The sequence below is a fragment of the Danio rerio genome, chromosome 22 (assembly GCF_052040795.2).
Source record: "Danio rerio strain M-AB ecotype USA chromosome 22, GRCz13ab, whole genome shotgun sequence".
Taxonomy (NCBI): domain Eukaryota; kingdom Metazoa; phylum Chordata; class Actinopteri; order Cypriniformes; family Danionidae; genus Danio; species Danio rerio.
The window spans coordinates 32,907,501-32,922,178 of NC_141042.1; the positions used below are offsets into that span (position 1 = coordinate 32,907,501).

Here is a 14,678-nt window from a genome sequence, read left to right on the forward strand (position 1 = left end):
AGGAAGTGGAAGCAAGTGACCCTGTGATGTCACAAGACGTGTCTCTGCGATGATGACGGCGCACCGGATGGATCTGGTCCATGGCCTGTGTCACTCACAAACCTCAAAGAACTGACAAGAGCAATTCTTGCTGCAATGCAAACGACTGTTTTCCTCAAGGGAACAGTACGGGACAGGAGAGATACAGTGTTTAGAAGTGGTGCTTGTGCATCATCAGCTAAGAGTGACATTTCACAACAAGCTGACAAGCAAAGTCACATCTGTCACATCTTTGAGGGTCAGGTAAACAAGGGAGGACAAAAAGAGATGCTTGTTTATGATGGTTTTATTGTTTGTAGCATTTTGCCAAGAGCATCCTTCTTCTGACGGAGACCTTTTCTGGAATCTGCAGTATGTCTGAATAGTGAATGAATGTAAAATATGATTAATTTTGGGAATAATAATAAGCTATTGGCAATGTTTGAGTGCAGTCATCTGTTATGTGTACAGAGCAAGTAGATTTGACTGCAAATATAAAGGGATAGTTCACCCCAAAAATAAAACCGCCCTATTAATTTCTTCACCCACAGGTCATCTAAAATGTTGGTGTTTTTCCTCCTTCAGTAAAACATTGAAGAAGATTTTTAGCTGAACCCATGGTGCTACAATCATCTATTTGATCATATATTGTAAAAACCTTTGTTTTTTTTTTTATATGTCTTAATTTAAATGGGTGAAATTGGCTTGTTTTGTTGCAGCCTGTTTTATTGCAGTCACCAGTGGCCCAACTAGGGATTCTTGCCCCCTTAAATCAAGCTCCAGGAGAGGGTTAGTCCCCCTTGGTGGACATAATCACATTATGGCTAAGTAATGTGACTTCACTTCAAGCCCCCAGACTTCATTCCAAGCCTCTGGTTTCCCTTTTCTCCCATCAGTGATACACCCCTGTTCATTGCATTCTGTTTATTTTGCCAATTTTAAGCTAGGACGGTGGTGTCCAAAACCAGCATCCTCCAGAGTTTACCTTCAACTTCTAGTAATTATGAAGACTTTGATTATCTTGATTTGTCTGTGTTTAACCCATTAAAGCTCATTAACATAATGAGTTTTTAGTTGTTATTTTACTTCTATTTTTCTTAAGGCTATTCAATGTTTTAACAGGACTACAGTAGTCAACATTTAAAGTGGATCAAAAAAGTTGATCAGAATTGTCCTAAGACATTAGTTCTGTTGGACAACTTTGATAAATGATATTGATCCAATTCAAATGCTGACTACTGTATAGGCCTGAAACCAGTCAGAAATATGTGGGCATCCTTTTCAGCAAATATTGACAATCGTCCTAATTATATTGTAAAGTATCTGATATTTAGATTCTTAAATATGTGTAAAAACATGCATTTTGTTGTTTATACCGCTTAATAATGATCATATTACTTGATGATGGGTGACGCCATTTTAGTCGAGACGGTCCTCGCTGCAGCACAAAGCTTGATGAGGTACTGGACCTGGTCCATTACGTAATGGACTATTGCGTACACCTCTCCCTACTCTAAACCTAATCGTCACAGTAGTGTGTGCTTTACCTTATTGGTACATTGTCCACTGCATATTGGACCTGGTCCAGGGTAGAAATCATAGCTGCTGGATTTACAACACGTCAATTCATCAACTACTCCTAAAATACATGAATTTGTGTGGTTGTTTAACCAGCCATCATCCCGTATTGGTATTTTTCATATTTAATTTAATACTAAAAAGCCGATCCTCCCTATAAGTAATAGGCATGTGACAACAACAGTTTTTAAGGTATACCGTGGTTTGAAAAAGTCAAGGTTTTAAAACCGTCAAAATTTGCTGCAATCCCGTCCTAATAGGGTTGGGTCAATAGACGATGCCATCATCCATCGCCGATGGCAAATAGATAACACAATGCTGAGCTGGCATCGCCGATCCTCCGTCCCACCCCCGTTGCAAACCATTTCGCGAAAAATACACACTCAGGCCCTGTTTACACTAATATGTCTTAGTGTTAAAATGGCATTTTAGAACGAAAATGATCCACATCCACACCGTGTTTTACATGGCATTTCTGAACAGCCCCTTGTCCGCTGACACACACACAGCCATACACTGTCATGTCCTCTAGTGCACGTCTTTATCAAGGTTAGACCGCTGGATCGCATCTCACTACAGTTGTTAAACGTGATATTCAGACATCTCAAGTCTCCCAGAAGTTCCTGGAGTCTCTTTGCATTTGCGGAACTCATAATGTCCGCTAATGAGTGAAAAAATCTCCCAGAAATCGCGCGTCTCCCTCCTGGTCCTTAAATAAGTCGCACACCCTTCTCACCCCCAGATCCCTCCTCGCTCTTCAGACAGATGCTCTTCGCACGCAGTCTATCAAACCCCATCCCCCCCAACCCCCCCTTCCCCGCCCCCTAATTTTTACATGACAATTCCATCGTCCGTCACGATATTTCACATTAGACATCATACGATGCCAAATTGGTCGACATCGCCCAACCCTAGTTACAGAAGTATGTGTGCGAATCTTTTACATTTTTTTTATTAATTAATTATTTTTTTAAATGGGTTTTTCACCTTAAATTGAGATACGACAGTTGAGGTTACAGACAGGAAAGTATTGGGAGGAAAGAGATGGGAAGGGTTGGCAAAGGACCTCGAGCTGGGAATCGAACTCGAGTCACCATGGTATGTGTAAGATTTTTTTATTTACTTTTTTGGTTTTGTTTTTTAGGACAACAGCATCTTCAGCAAAAGATGTCCAAAGATGCTGTTTTAAATTGTAAAAGAAAAAAACAAAACAAAACTGTTTTTGAAATAAATAATTTATGATTTAGCCTGACATATTTACTGTTACAAAATATTTTATATGTTGCTTAAAATAATATATATTGTGCTTAAAAGGAAAAAGTTTCGTTCTTTACCCAGACATACATACATGTATATCAGGGGTGGCCAACCCTGTTCCTGGAGAGCCACCTTCCTGCAGATTTCAGTTGCTACCCATATCAAACACACCTGAACCAATTAATTAGGACCTGAACACCATGTGATAATTACAGGCAGGTGTGTTTGATATGGGTTGCAACTGAAATCTGCAGGAAGGTGGCTCTCCAGGAACAGGGTTGGCCACCCCTGATATATATATATATATATATATATATATATATATATATATATATATATATATATATATATATATATATATATATATATATACATATATATTTAATGGTAATTAAAATACCAATCTGCAGCATCAGTTAACATAAGTTGTGCACAAGATACATAAAAAAAAAAAAACTTTTTGTCCGTACGGCTTTCAAACTCAGATGAGCGTGAGTAAACAAGTTGCTTCATTGCACACACTTGCTTAATGCACTGCCTATCCAGGCTGTTGTTTTGCAGTTGGAAAGAAATCGTGCGCTAACACGAGCACGTAGTAAAATGAAGTACACTTTGACCCCACAGTGGGTGTCAGTGGGTTATAGGAGGAAAGGTTAGATTGTAAAGCAAGTTTAGTATCAACAAGAGTGATTGAAGATGACATCTGGCATATTTTTTCTTCATTTGCATAGCTAAAACAAAAGGTTAATGGTAGGGAAAATGAGCCTGACAGTGCATGAAAAGGTCACAACCGTTTTCCCCCGTCGTCCATCTGTGTGTTTGGGTGTGTGCAGTCATCATCACGCCTCACAGGACATCTATGTGTATCAGATCGGTTGCTCTTTCAGTGCTCGATGAACCGAAACCCTCCCATCTCAACAGTCATGTCCGTAAGATACAAATCATGTTACATGAGGGTGTGACCAGATCACCAGTGAGATTAGCAGTACGGCGAATCATACCAGCATATAAATAGGTATAAAGTAACTAGTTTAGTTAAAGAGATAAAAATGAAAGTGTTTAGTTTACTCACCCGCATGTTATGCGAAACCCTCATGCAGTGATCTGTTTTTCTTGTGTTCTCTTGGTGAACAACAATGTTGTGGAAGTCTTCTGAAATCATCAAGACAATCCAACTGAAAATGAAAAACATACTAGTGGCGATTCATTCTACTGTAGCAACCCCTGATAAATAAAGGGACTAAGCTGAAGCAGGATGAATGAATGAATGAATGAATGAAAAAACACTAGTAGCAACATGTAAATTCATACTAAAATGTTAGCTTAAGCATTAACAGATATTAAAACATCTTAGAAGCATGCTAGCATTGTTAGTTTAGTCTTCATAGTGCTAGAACTGGTTAGAAGAATACCAGCAACATGCCAATTTATGCTAACAAATTAGCAATTATTTATTCTTTGTAGGACCCTATGATTTACCAACACTAGCAATTTGTAACTTTTTGATTTTGTGGCTAATTCGTATGAATTTTTTGCTTGAATGTTACATTATATTAGCAAGACATGAAGTTACATGAAATTTCTAAACATTGGTTAAGTTGAAACCATCATGTCGAAGGCACCTTCTATAAAGGCTTAAACTGAAAAATGTGTCTCTAAATACTAAATTCAAAGCTGAGTGGTACCACAAAACACTGAATTGACTGGACGCGAAACACAAGAAATGAAGTCAAAAACACAAAAAGCAAAAGTTAATTCTTACAATTAAGGGTGCAAAATATAGGAGGTTTGTCCCCCCCAAAGAAAAAATAGCATTCATAACAGTCTGAAATCGGCAGTTCTAGAGCACTGATAGACATCTTAAGTATTCACATACCACAAGATGTTTATTTCTGCATGCTGAAAAAGAAAGAAACATTATAGGCATAATTTAGATAGTTTAACCTACAATAACTTATAAAATTGTCACTAAATATCCCTTAAAACACTGAAAACATGTTTTATTAATAAATTAGATGTAATTAAATATATTCATGATTTTGGTTTACTTAAGTCACTACTCACTTCAGAAACTACTCACTTCAGTGAGGAGTTTAGTTTTACCAAGCTACTACCAAAAAAGCTGACTCCTGATCGTCAATGTATAATTCAAACACTGCTTACAATGTACTGTAGCAAGTAGCATTACAAACACGTTAATAATATTCTGTATTGAAGCATTTCAAAATCATACCAATAGGGTTGGGTATCATTTGGGGTAATTTCGATACCGGTGGTAAATCCATACTTTTAAAACGGTACCGGTGCCAAAACAGTGCCTGAACCAATACGTTTTAGCCACAATATTATGGTGGATGACTCTAGAAAAATCTTTTATTTGACAAAATCTTTAAAAAAGTTATTTTGATAGACCAATATAATCAAAGTTTAAAGTAAACATCAATTCATATTTTTATATATTTGAATTTCATTAATATATTTCCTTTGATCATTTGTTGGTTAGCAGGAATGTAAGATTTGCATTATGAAATTACATTAGCTTACTACTAACCTGTTATGTCATCAAAATACTCCTTTTTTCTAGGCTGGGGCTTGTGACTATGTTTACATGGTTATCAGTAATCTAATGATTTGCTTTAATCTGAATAAGACAATAATATGATCAAGGTGTTTACATGAGTTGCTTTTTGAATGTTCTTTTCATGATGCTATCGTACATGTTATAGTACATAGATCGAGTAACGTCATTGTGTCAGCACGGTATCCATTTTTCCTCCAGAGATTCATGTAATTTCAGGTGTTTCATTTTAAATTTTTCGACTTTAACTGCAGTGTCACTTTCATTCCGGAAAATTTCATTCATGCCCCCATGACAAACGGGTATTTGATGCGAGCATTAAGTAAAGACTGGAGGAAAAGTGCTCTTTCAATGGAATTTGATACCGCATGTTGAATGGAAAGAAAAAAACTCTGGATTTTGCGACAGATGTGTCTGTGGTCCTATAAGGTATCAAAAAGATGGAAAAAGGTATTTTTCCACCTTACACGTAACTTTTGTAAAGCATCTGCTTCACCTTGCTGTAAAATATGCTTTAGAATGCCTAGTTTAGGCAAATTTGAAAGCGCGATCATGCATGTTGATCTGAAGAGAGTCGATTCTGCTCACCAAATGCGCTCTACTGTGTGCGTTGATTGTGTCCGTTCCCTAAGCAACAAGAACAAACACCTGACATCGCCTGACCGTATTCCTCAAAGTTGTTTAGAAATAAATGTTTAGAGATGGTGTGACAACGCATACCTATCTGTGCCTCTGATGCACCCCTTGATGCTTCTTACGTCCTTTTAGCAGCACCAGTGGCACCGAAATTCATATGCTGATTCGGTCCGGTACATACGGGTTACAGAGGTTCCGGTGCTATAATTGCTCTGGATTTTGGCACCTAACCCTACATACCATTCATTCATTCATTCATTTTCTTGTCGGCTTAGTCCCTTTATTAATCCGGGGTCATCACAGCGGAATAAACTGCCAGCTTATCCAGCAAGTTTTTATGCAGCGGATGCCCTTCCAGCCGCAACCCATCTCTGGGAAACATCCACACACACATTCACTCATAAACTACGGACAATTTAGCCTACCCAATTCAGCTGTCTTTGGACTGTGCGGGAAACCGGAGCGAAGGCAGGGAGAACATGCAAACTCCACACAGAAACGCCAACTGAGCCGAGGTTCGAACCAGCGACTCAGCGACCTTCTTGCTGTGAGGCGAAAGCACTACCTACTGCGCCACTGCCTCGCCCACCCTACATACCAATGCATGTTTATTCTGAAACTTTCAATTAAAATACTGTCAAATTGCTTTAGTTTCATGATTCAAATGGTTTGTAAATTCATTTAGCACATTAATCATTAAACTGATGAGTCCAAATAAATTAAAACAGAAATCAAACAGAGTTCAGAAAAAAATATTTGGGGAAAAAATAAAATGGATTTCACAACACCCTATCTTTGAAGTGGGTCTGTATTTGATCAGAACTTCAAAAACTCGTAAGATAAATCAGTTATTTAAGCTGTATTACAAGTTAGGAAACACCCTTTGATGCAGTGACGGGCCATTTTACATAAACCACATGCTGTTTGTTTAAAACATCCCATCCTCTCATTGAAGCGAGAGGTTGCTAGCCCATCTGCACCAGCTGTGAGATTGCAGTGACCTTGTATCTTCGTTGGGTGTTTGTGTGTGTTTGTGCTTTGGCTACGTTCCCTACACACAGAGTTCCTCATCAACATTGAGCCGCGCGTTCCCAGAGGACTCTGAGTCACTACAGCAGATAACCGTCAGGCGGGTTAAAGGCAGGTTTTCCTCTCTGGTGCACCGGCAGTGTTTTATTGTGTCTGCGCTGGACCATTAGACCTGGTTTGGAAAGCACTGTCAGGAAACAAAGTGCACTGGTAAATATAAATGTCAATATTTATATATTTACTTATTTATTTTGAGGAAATGAGAGTTTTCCTGTCATTAATATCATTTGGAAACATACAAACAAAGTATAACTGTGAATGTAAACAAGACATTTATTGCTATATGCTAGCAACATGCTAAACAATGTGTTAACTATGCTAAAAACATGCTAGCAACAATGTTAAGCCGTGTTAACCATGTTAAGACATGCAAGCAACATGCTTAACAGTGCGTTAACTTTGCTAAAAACATGCTAGCAGCAATGTTATACAGTGTGTTAACCATACTAAAGCACGCTAGCAACAATGTTAAACTGTATGTTACCCTGTTAATACATATTATTTATGTATTAACTTATTTCCTTATTAACTTATAAGGAAATGAGAGTTTTCCTGTCAGAAAATCGTTTGGAAACATAAACTGAGTAATTCTGAGAAAGTAACACATTCATAGCTATATGTTAACAACATATTAAATAGTGCCTTAACCATGCTAAAACATGGTAGCAATAATGTTAAACCGTGTCAACCATGCTAAAACATGCTTGCAACAAAGCTAAACAGTTAATCATGCTAAAAACAAGCTAGCAAGAATGTTAAACAGTATGTTAACCATGCTTAAAACATTGGGGTTACAATGCTAAAGTGTGCTAACTAACGTGTTAATTCAGGACAACAATAAAAATATAACAATGTAAACCAGTCAATATTTATGTATTTACTTATTTATTATTTAACAATATAATTTAAGTAATACTGAGAATGTAATCAACACATTCATAGCTATATGCTAGCAACATATGCGAAACAGTGCGTTAACTATAAAACATGCTAGCAACATATTAAACAGTATGTTAACCATGCTAATACATGATAGCAACAATAAGGGCTTAATAAGGGCTTAATCAAAATCGAATCGCAAACGTGATTTAAAACATTGCGATTAGCTAATCGCAAGAGGCTGCAATATGAGATATATATAGATTATATAATTTTCCCCCCACCCAGAGCAAATGTGTGACTGCCGTCTGTGTGTGACAGTTTTTCTAGCCAATTGAGTGAGCACACTTTCATTTTGCCCAATCAAAGATGCGCAACCAAACTATGCTGAACGGCCACAATAAAACAAACAAGGAAAGCACGGACAATTGGGATGATGGCGTCTGCTGCTTCAGAAGCATTAACAGATTAATTAATATTAAAGAAAAACAGCATGTCGCTAATATGGGAATATCTTGCTTTCAAAGTCACAGATGCCAAACAAAACAAGATAATTTGTAATAGCTGTCGCAGAATTGAAACGAGGAAATACAACAACCAGCACCTAAAAAAGCCCCATGTGCGGCTATATGAGGTGTGTCTTGCTAAAAAGTCAACTAAAACTATTGCCTGTGACACTCAATATAGTAGCTAGCAACAGCAAAGTACAATTTCAGAGTTCTTTGCAGCTGTTACACCATATGAAAAAACTTCACGAAGACACCAGGAGATAACTAACACCATAACTCAATACTGTTTGCTCTAGAGAAAAATTATGGTTTAATTTCTGAATACTTCTAAACAAATTTGAATAAAAGTCTAAGTAAGCTTACATCTTTTCAGTTCCTTTTTTTAATCTAACACTCACTGCATTTTAGCAGTAAGAAACTATACAGATTATTGAGCTGAAGCTTAACTACAAAATTAAAACGCTAATCAAAATCACAATATGTTAAAAAATTTGCAATTACATATTTTCCCCAAATCGCACAGCCCTAGCAACAATGTTAAACAATGTGTCAAACATGGTAGCAACAAAGCTAAACAGTACGTTAACTAACATGTTAATTCAGGACAAAAAATGTAAACCAGTTAATATTTATATATTTATTTATTTATTGTAATGTCTCATTTGTGGATGTTAAATCTGCTTTATTTTGTACATTAACGGATATTCATACAGCAGTGGATATTAAAAGAGTATTCTGTCACATTTGCTGTGCAAAAACAGTGCAAAGTGCGTAAACTTTGTAACGCCATTATGTGTGACTCATTGTTGCAGAAGAGCTTGAAATAACTCCACAACAAATACATCAAATAATCATTGGGAAAGGTCTTACTGTAGTATTTCTCACAAACGTTACTTGAGATCTGCTTCCTTCACAACTGTCACTGTGCTGTTTATCTGACGCAGCTGGAAATTGAGGCACACTCTGATAGGCACATGAAAACAGTGGGCGGGAAGAACTAGCATTTAAAGGCACAGGTGACAAAAACAGCAGCATTGTGTTCAGAGCAGAAAATTCCAATGTTTTGAAAGGTCTTTTGAGCTGTTTTGGGAGCTGAAACTTGACAGAGAATTTCTGGAGACACCAAAGTTTAGGGCTGCACAATTAATCGAAAAAAGATCACGATCTTGATCCGACCATACACACGATTTTAATTCAGCTTTTCTACAATTCAGCCAATTATATTTTCAATGTCAGAAGAGAAGCAAGGCAGTCGCACAAATCTTCACAGCAACATTGGCACCTTCAAATGGCATTAAAAGTGTCACATAATGTATTTATAAGGTATAATTCACCCAAAAATGTCATATCTGTCTTCATGTTATGATGTATACCGCGAAATCACGTGTGAGCTGACCGCCAGCTGTTTGTTTACTTCTGAGAACCAGTGCTGCCAGATGTAGCTGACTGTTTCCAGCCTAAAACCCGCTAAAAACTAAAAAGCACCGCCCAACAATCTGTAGTTTCATTGGGAGATCACAACTCTTGTAAGCGTTTGTATGTGGAGAACGGGGCTATGGCACCTCTTTGGGGGATCATATCAGCTTTATAAGTAGAGACCGGGGCTGGCCGGTATGCCGTTACAAAACTGCCCACTTTTACAATACCTGCCTATATCATTTTTTACCGCCCAATCTGGCAACATTGCCGAGTGCCCGTCTATGAAGCCTACTTTAGTGAACAGAAGCTGCATAGGCTGTGGATAACAGGTAATGAAGTTGTAAATAACGTTCAGTTTGTTGCACAGAGCGATCGTTTGAGGGCCGTGTCTTGATTTGCATGTGTGTGTTTTTTTTTTCTCACAGTGACGGCAGCCATGAGCCGCACTCGGAAGTGAAAGTGAAACCTGTGCGCACATCGTTTAAATGATCATATCGTATTTTAGAGTTACGATTACGACAAACATTTGATATGTTTTTTTCTTTCATAGCGAACACAAAGTGTTGTACATGAAAATAAATGTTTACTGTGTCTGTATGACAACCCTAGCCTATATATAATGGCAAGGCAAGTTATATATAATGTAATAATATATAATGTTGAATATAATGCAAAAAGGAGTCTGATAATGACAAAATTCAAATTTGACCAGTGAAAACAAATGGTCTAATTTTAAGCATTTTAAAGAGCCCATATTATGGGTTTTTGAAAATTCCCCTCCATGTAGTGTGTAACACAGCTCTAAGTGAAGTGGAGTATCCAGCTAAGGCTTAAATCTGTTAGTGTACAGTGTTAAAAACGGTTGATTCATCTAAAAAAGAGTCGACTCATAGTGCTTCAAACGAGTCGCCTTGATACGGATTCATTAGGTGTTTCGCCATGACGTACGAACGAAACCAAGTTATTCACGTGCACGCGCAAACCCGGGAGATTTCAAACCTGAGGCCCCGCCCTCTGACGCAGAAACCGAGACACACACACACACACACCCACCCACAAACACACACACACACACACACAAACATGCCGTTCGATTGAAGTCACACTGCAGATGGATATATTGAGTCTCTACCCAAAGATGAAACCTCAGCATTATAGCCAAGCAGTTGGAAACTTCTGGAAGCTACATGCTACAAAGAATACTTCATCAGCGTTTGTTAAAGGAAGGATCAGTAACTTACTGATAGACGTCAGGATGGGTTTCTTCCTCCATTTCTCAAGTGTAAGTACGTGCGATTAAAGTTGCCTCGTTGACTCTAGCTTGCAAATGTATTTAGTTGTGATTTGTTACTTGTAACCGCGTGTACTGTATCAGGTTAACTGGCTATATTCTCTTATCGCGTGCAAAGTCACGTTAAAAACGCGACGCGTGCTGCGTTAACGGAGCTCCGTGGACGGGGAGTAACGTTAGTGTGTGTGTCTGTGTGTGCGTGCGCGCGCTGTCGTCCGGAGGTGTGTGTGTGTGTGTGTGTGTGTGTGTGTGTGTGTGTGTGTGTGTGTGTGTGTGTGTGTGTGTGTGTGTGTGTGTGTGTGTGTGTGTGTGTGTGTGTGCGTGCGTGCGTGCGTGCGTGCGTGCGTGCGTGCGTGCGTGCGTGCGTGCGTGCGTGCGTGCGCGCGCGCGCGCGTTGTCGTCCGGAGCAGGGTTAAGTGCGTATGTGTGTGTGTGTGTGTGTGTGTGTGTGTCTGTGAAAAGAGCAGAGTGAGAAGCTAGGAGATCTCCTCAACTGTTTTTGGAGTTTTTGTTCAATAAAATAGTCAGTCGTCTGTATTTTCAAGTCCATAGTCTGTATTTACATTGACCCACTGGCAGCTAAAATCCACGCCTTACACTATCGAGCGTGTATGAACTGTGATTACTTTTATATTGCTGATTAGCTGTTTGGCATTTCACTCTCTGACTGAAGGCAGTCGACCAATCGCAACAGACTGTCATCGGTCCAATCAGCGCAGATTAGCTTCGCGCTAAGGAGGGGTTTGGGAACAAATGAATCACTGAACGATTCATACAGGAGTCGCTGGGATAATTAGGTAAAAATAAATGCAGATTATAAGACCATGAAAGTGTTTTTTGACCTTGCATGCATATTAAACTGTTGTTGGAGACCCTTACAACCAAGATATGACCCTATTTCATGTATAATATGGGCTCTTTAAGCAACAGTAGACCTACACACAGGCCTAATAATATTATTGTTGTTTTAGCATATGTTTGAGAATTAACAATAGTAATAGGCTAATCATATTAACCTTTATTTTACATTTACAGAATCGTGAGAAAGAATCGTGATCTTGTTTTCAAGCAAAAAAAAATCGTGATTGACTTTTTTGCCAGAATCGTGCAGCCCTACAAAAGGCTTACTCTAAATAACGAAAAAAGGGTAAAATAGGTACCCTTTAAACCATTATGGTTAATGTAAGTACATAAGTCAGCAAATATGCTGTACATAACACTCTTTTTGTGGTTTTTAGATATTAATAATGGAAAAAAAGTGTACATATTGTGCCTTAAAAGCACTAGAATTCATCCTAAAAGTGTTCTACCTTAACTACTGCTGACAAAATTGCATTGATATTCTCAGGGTTTGTCATTCACCACATTTTTTTGAGGGGGATTTATCATTTATTGAAGGGATTCCTGAGCGCCATCTGTTGCGGCATAGAGAGAGCCCTGTGGTACTCACACGCTGAGATAGTTTAGCGAACGCTCGTCTGCCCGTTATTCTGTCAAATTTACTTTGTCAGCCGTTCAAAGTAGACTTCCTCTCAGCTCTTTGATCACTCAGATCCTGTCTGAGAACCACAGACGGGCAGTATCACATGTACACCTCTTTTATTTCCCAGACAAGTATACTAGTATTGTTCATAATTCATGAGAAACTCGAATCAGAATCAGTCAGTGCTCAAAAAGCATCAACCAGCCAGTAAATGAAGAACATCTGTGATTGAAATGAACGTAATGATGGTGTGTGCTTCCAAAGTACATCACAACATCTCAGCATAGGCCTCTCGTAAGCCCCATAATGCTCAGAGTGACAAAAACAAGCCAGTCTGAATTTCAGATCCATTTGACAGAATCAAACTAACAATCCAGAATTGCGTAAGTGTCCCATTTCCCACAAATGCCATGGCCTGAGTCTTTTTAAAATAACTTGGAGCTTGCTGGTCTGCGGAAAAAAACCCTGCACAATTTAATGGGCTGCTCAGCCAAAATAGGTGTAAAATGTGTCAAAGCCGATGCTAATTGTTACATTCGCATTAGAAATGCGGCTAGCATGCTTGCATAAGTGGGCGAGTAGAAATCACCTCGCTTCAGGGCCCACCAGCTGTCTGTAGGACAACACGGACCAGATGTAATTATGTAAGTACCGATGTTATCTAAGTGACCCTGAACTCTATCGACACGGTGAATGGAGCGTGACTGTATTATCTGCATGTGGTGGTTTGGGAACACTGCATTGTAGATTCAGTTGGTTTCTAAGTGTGTAAGTAGACTATGTGGAGTCTTAAAAATAAAGGTTTCTTTGTGGTATTGATGGTTCCATGAAGAACCAAAACATCCATGGAATATTTCCGTTCGGGGTTCTTTCTAAATAATGAGTCTTTATTGGCGGTGATGGTTGCTTTAACATTCCACAGAATGCAAAAATCACTTTCATAAGGAGTTGTGTGGCAACAGTGTGTGAATATTGCCAGCCTCTAACAATAAAAATGTATTCATTCAATTTTTGTATAATCAGACTTCATAAGAACGGTCTGTAGAAACACTGATTGACATTCTCCCTTTGTACATGTCATAAGAGGGGAAAAGCCCCACCCATTTGTGACAGTCTTGACCTTATTGCATAGACGGCATTGAATCTGCCACTATGCTGACACATAGGGGTTTATAGCTCCGCCCTGTTTTAAAAAGGGGGCTGGGGGCACAATCTCTTTTTAATTTAAAGCTACGGCCTTAAAAAAAGGCACATTTTGGATCAAAGCCTAAAAGGGGCAGTTTCAAAAAAAATATAAAAAATCTTAATTGGCACTAATGGTTACTTTAAAAGCAACCTATGATGTAAAATCTACTTTTCAAACTGTTTGGACAGACATGTGTGTAGATATACTGTATAGACCATCAGATTGGGGTGATATTAACACACTCAGTCCTTTTTTTTTTCAATTTAACAACATAAAAACGGTGGACCAATTGGAGCAGTTTTCAGACCAACCACAACTTAACGTAGGAGTGTTTCCCCCCCCCCGCCCACTGAATTGATTGACAGCTGATTAACATGTCCTGGTAGTCACGTGTATAATCATGTCAACAAGAGCATGCAGAAAGACACATAGAAACAGGGGGGAGGACTCGCCTTAAAGGCGCAGTACGACAAAACAACCCCCTGGTGGTAAAATGTATAAAATAAGATCTAGTAAAAGGTACAATGAAAAATCTGATAGGTGTTTTGAGCTGAAACTTTACATACACATTCTAGAGACGCAAAACACTTATATTAAATCTGAAAAAAGGGTTAACCTAGGTGCCCTTTAACACTCCACAAATTCTGCATTGCAATAATAAAAGATTTATTTTCCTAAAATGTGCTTTCACACATTTTTTTGGAACCCGGCGTATTTCCTTTGTTAGCGTGGTTTGTTTGGCATATGTGAAACCA

At 38.5% G+C, this 14,678-nt stretch overlaps 1 protein-coding gene across 37 annotated transcripts in view; it reads left to right on the forward strand.

Moving 5' to 3' along the window:
* add3a (adducin 3 (gamma) a) overlaps positions 1–14,678 on the forward strand; it is a 213,164-nt gene that overhangs the window by 40,466 nt on the left and 158,020 nt on the right. For 2 of the 37 annotated variants that reach the window (XM_087302837.1, XM_087302844.1), the window contains exon 1: positions 7,040–7,306. The exons of 31 other annotated variants lie outside the window; for them this stretch is intronic. The gene's annotated coding sequence lies outside the window, so the exon portion shown is untranslated. Of the gene's footprint in view, positions 1–7,002; positions 7,307–14,678 lie in introns of those variants that run through there. 4 more of the 37 variants (XM_087302879.1, XM_087302864.1, XM_087302871.1 and 1 more) reach the window with 4 other exon arrangements.